Here is a 5,564-nt window from a genome sequence, read left to right as displayed (position 1 = left end):
GTAGTGACCGTGGATACGTTTCCAGCTGGAGTTCTGAAAGCGTTGGCATTGACGGAAGTCCCGTCGTGCGTTTGCTTGTCTTTGTCAGCGTTAGTCGTCATACCTGAGTGAGCGTGCGCGGTTGCGTGAGAGATAGATCCGTACCCCCCGCATTCTAGCGCCAAACTGTGGAAACCGGAATTCACACCGTCGAGATTTGTTAATCGGAGGAAACCCAAGCTAACCTAGCCATCCCTGAAGGTCCAGGTTATCTGCTGGGCCACGCACAACACAATCAATATGAAAGAGTATAAAGTAATAAATCGTAAAAGAGCGAAAAGATAACAAATAGGTCTTATTTCTAAATTCGCGTTTGAGCGTGAACAACAGGTAAGATCCTAGGCCACGAGAGCTGTCGGTACGTTCGCTAGTCTAGCCACCTAAGTTCTAACCTAGTCGAGTCGCAGCTCGATAAAAAAAAACGGAAAATGCCTAAATTGCTCTAAGTATTAAGTTTGCTCTGAGAAAGCTCCCTCTTGCTCCTCGCCTTAAGCCCTCCTTATATACTCTCTTTAGATCGGTTTGCACCTTTTCCTGGGCCGGATTCGTCGCGAGATGGACTTTTCCATTTTTCGTCACCCTTCATGATTATCTTCGGAAACTTGACATTTATCTTTTCCCGCGAATAAAAAATAGACCTTCATATCAGGTTTGGGCTCAATCCCGTTATAAAATCGTAAGTGGGCCGTTTATCCGCGGTTCAGGCCGCTTTTGGGCCGTTTTTGGACTTAGACATTTTTACGATTTTTCCTAAGAAACAACCGTTGGTTTTTCTGAAAGGATTCCAATTCCCCGTATAGTTAAGGCAACTGGTGTTCAAGCTAACCATAGCCGTTTTATACGGCAGGCAGGAATCTGTTTCGACGACCAAGTTTTTTATAACTTTTCCCGAAGTCTTTCTTTGATAATCCTAAGCGAGACGAGACATTGGTATTGCGTCCAAGGGCCCGAGGATTGTGTTACGGGAACTTAGACGAGGATGCACGGTTTCGGAACAGGAGGTCGGTCCTCGCCCATGGGCGAGGTGACCTCAGCGCGGATCGTCCTCGCCCATGGGCGAGGTGACCGCGGTGCGGGTCGTCCTCGCCCATGGATGAGGTGACCTCGGTGCGGGTCGTGCTGAGAAGGTCCTCGCCCTAGGGCGAGGTTGTCGGTCCGTGCTTACGATTGAGACCTCATCCAGACTGATCCTCTTCTCGACGTTCCTCGGTTCGCATCCGCGAAAAACTGTCTTTTACTTGATTAACCGTTTTCCGGGAATGTCTAATTTTCAAGGATCGATCGAGAGTTGGTTTTTCGGGAACTTTCTGGCATTCCGCCGTGACCGGTTTTGACCCCAACAAAGACTTCTTTTTAAGTCTTCTGTGAGTCTTCCAGACCCAAAAATCAATTAACTATGCAAAAAATATTTTCTTAAACTTAAAAAAAAAACTTAGAAAGTGTTTAAATCAAGTTATTAAATAGTTACTAAACATATGTGGGTCAATTTGAAAAAGAAAAAAAATGAAGGTAAGATTTCAGAATTTAATCCTTAAGATACATACAATACTATAGCATATGTTACCAAACCTTAAACCAATGACTCATGAGCCAATATACATTCACTCATCTATGTTGAAAATAATTCAATTTCAGATGAACTAAATTTACATCATTGAGAAATGTTTATTATTACATTATTTCAATTTTTAACCCATGAAAATATTTTTTTATAAAATTTTTAAATTATTTTTAAGATCTAATCCATAAGAAAACTTTCTCTGGAAGATTTCTGAAAGACTTATGGAAGACTCCTGGAAGACTTATGGAAGACTTTGATTTAGACGGGAAACCTAAATTCTTCCAAAATTTAGGCGGGAACCATAAATTCTACTAAAATTTAGGCGGGATGTGTCTGAAGACTTCTTTTTAAGTCTTATGTGAGTCTTTGAGGCCCTAAAATCAATTAACTATGCAAAAAACACTTTCTTAAACTTAAAAAAAAAACTTAGAAAGTGTTTAAATCAAGTTATTAGATAGTTAACCCTAAAGATACATACAATACTATAACATATGTTACCAAACCCTAAACAATTGACTCATGAGCCAATATACATTCACTCATCTATGTTGAAAATAATTCAATTTCAGATGAACTAAATTGACATCATTGAAAAATGTTTATTATTACATGATTTCAATTTTTTACCCATCAAAATATTTTTTATAAAATTATTTTTAAGATCTACTGAACGAGAAGGCTTACAAAGAAGTCATCATAGAAAAGACTTACAAAGAAGTCGTCATTGAGAAGAATTACAAAGAAGTCTTCTCCAACGGAGGGTTATAATGGTAAAATTGAAAACATGTTTTTTGTTTGTTCATAAGGGAGCTATTGTAATTTCACTAGGTTTTTGGGTTACTTTTGCATTTGATTGAATTTGAGGTACATTTTTGTATTCACTTTTGGCAAATTCTCTTTAAAACAATTTCTAGATCCGCCGCTGAACTCGACTCCATATTGGGGTGGAAACACTCCACTTCTGGTGGGAAACACTCAACTTCTTAGCCTTCTGCAGTAGAGTTATTGATTGAACGAATGTTTAGGGTATCTCCGCCAATCTGAAACAGTGCGCTACCCTTGTATGCTTACATCCTTGTCTCCGACCAAAAATTTTAGGGTGAGTGTTGCCATCAAACAGCCCACTTATTAATCTTTCTTATAAATTGAAAGGATGTTATAATTTCGTCTGGTCAAATGCGAATAGTGCTGCGCAAATTTTCTATTACGCAATATATTCCGATGCAAGTTCGTTAGACATTATTTGAAAAGTAATTTGCCACATGTGTTTTGTACATTCACTTTTACAAAAAAATATGACATAACTACTTAAACTGATGACATAGATTATGGCTAAATATAACATGATCAATTACATTTAATGTTGATCTATATTTTTGGTAAACTCTTTAGAATATAGTAATAGCACATACATTATATTTAATGTTGATTTATAGTTTTGGTAAACTTCTTAGAAAATGATAATAATTCATACATCATCACTAAAATAAATATATTGAGATATGACATTACAAATTTTAAAATATTATTTAATTTTGTTTTTTATAATTATACAATTTTTATTACTAACATTTTCAAAAATTTCTACAATTTTTAAAGAATTTTTAAGTTTTAATCGTAATATCATTTGTCTCTTTTATATATCTACAAATTTTATAAATACTTTTTAATTTTAATCTTTTAATAATCATACAAATTTTATATCATTTTTTATTAATTTTATACAAATTTATTTAATATATTTAACCAAAAGAAATAGATTAAAAATCTATCTTAAATTATAATTTAAAAAAATATGTATTTTTTTATTTTTAATTAAATCAAATTTATATTAAAATATTGGTAAGCAAATAATAAAATTTGCAATATTAATTAAAAATATAGTTTAAATTAAAAAAATATATATTATTGCACATGGTGCAGAAACACCTAGTACATTGTTAGACTTCAAGAGATTCGGTAAAACGATCTCATTTAATTATTTACTAAACCCTGATCCGCGCGCCAGCGTGGATATGAATTTTCAGTTTTTAATTATTTATTTTATTAAATAATGTATTTGTAATATTCGTTAATATTATATTCATTAAGTAAATTTTTTTTTTTGCATCTTAAACTATCTATTTTTTTACGAATGTGTGATATCATATAAAAATAAAAAATGAGTATAGAGTTAATTAGATAATTTTAAAACATAATTTTTTCTTTCGTGTGCGATATCATATAAATAATGATCCGTCCAGTTAACAAAAATCATGATTATTTTAAGTGTAATTTTTTATTTTATTTTGACCATTTCCTTAAAACTATATTAAATTTTACATATTTTAATTAGAATATTTTTAATATCTTTACCTTTTTATTTGAAATGCAACTCAATATTTTTTTAACAATTATAACAAAATATTAAAAAAATATTTTTAGAATTTGTTTGAAAAATATGAAAATTAAATTTTAAATGAAAATTATCCTAAAATATGATAAGTTTTGATGTAAACGAAAACTCAAATTATGTCAAAAATAATGATATTCAATGATAATAACAATTTTAATTGATTATTTTTTTTAAAATACATTTACAAAAATATTGTCTGAAAGAAAATTCATTTAACTTTCAAATATAAAATGAAAATATTATAATTAAATAATAAAAAATATAAATAAAAATTATAAATTTAGCAAATGACAACTGAATTATATTATGCTAAAATTTTATTTCTAACAATTTATCAAATGACATGACCCTGATCCGCGCGACATTCTTTATGGCATGTACTCAATCCTTAATCAATTTATCATTTAATTCTTTATGGCATGTACTCAATCCAATTACTTGTCGTTGTCGAGTGGGAATGTTATTTCAATAGGGGTATAATCTTAAAATACGCTACATGATAGACTATCTAGAATTTTTTTAATGTATATATGACATGCACACGCGTGTTCATCTAAACTGAATAGTGATACTGTGTCTTGTTTGACGAAGTTAAGCAAAGATCCCCACTATCAAAAGAGAAAATCTTTGTGATCATAGAAGATTTGGTGAAAATATCAAAATACTATTATTATTTCTATACCTTTTTTTTTTTTGCTTAAAATTATTTTTCTATACTTGATATGAGAAGTATCCAAGTTTAGAAAAAATAGCTAAGCATATAATCGCAGTATAGCTTAGTAGTTTGTATATCTGAACAAGGTATATATTTTTTGTACGCACGGATTGTGTATATTAATGTTGATTTTTGAATGATTTTTAGAAGATACGTTATACATGACTTAAAGAAATTCAGATACCAAACACAATAAAAATGTTTTAATAAGTGATATTATGTATTAAATAAAATAGAATTAATAAGCAAATGGACGTCGATAATATTTATGCAGACAAAGTAGCAGTTGATATGATAAAGAAGATGATGAAATCAAATCTATTGAAAAGTATATATAAATAAATGATTGGCCAAATAAAAAAAAAAATAATACACAAAATATCTTAAAAGTATTCGGACCACTAGTTTATATACTAAAAATGTAAACAACTAGGATAGAAATGGATCGTTGCACCAACGGAAAATCAATATAAAATTGATTATGAAGAGACATAGTCTCATGTGCTAGATGCAACCATTTTCAAGTTCCTTGTCAATCTGGCAATAAAAGAAGAATTTGAATTATACGATCCACTGAAAAATGATAATCTCTGAAAGATAAAATCCATGAAGGATTGATGATATCAAAACTATATTTTAAGGAACTTTAGCAATTCAGTCAAATTTAAACAAATTCGCTTTCAAGAGATATATTAAGAGTATTATATATTTTGTATTTCTTTGGTATAGAAGTACCACACCTAAAGTGTTATTTGAATAAGTTACTAATCTTTTATGTGACCGAAAAATGTGATTTCATATGACAATAAAGAAATACATAACAGAGTGTTCTGTCGGCTGTGCCCTCCTACTCT

Source organism: Brassica oleracea, chromosome C4 (assembly GCF_000695525.1).
Source record: "Brassica oleracea var. oleracea cultivar TO1000 chromosome C4, BOL, whole genome shotgun sequence".
Taxonomy (NCBI): domain Eukaryota; kingdom Viridiplantae; phylum Streptophyta; class Magnoliopsida; order Brassicales; family Brassicaceae; genus Brassica; species Brassica oleracea.
The sequence above is the reverse complement of the archived record's forward strand: the minus strand, read 5'-3'. Positions refer to the sequence as shown.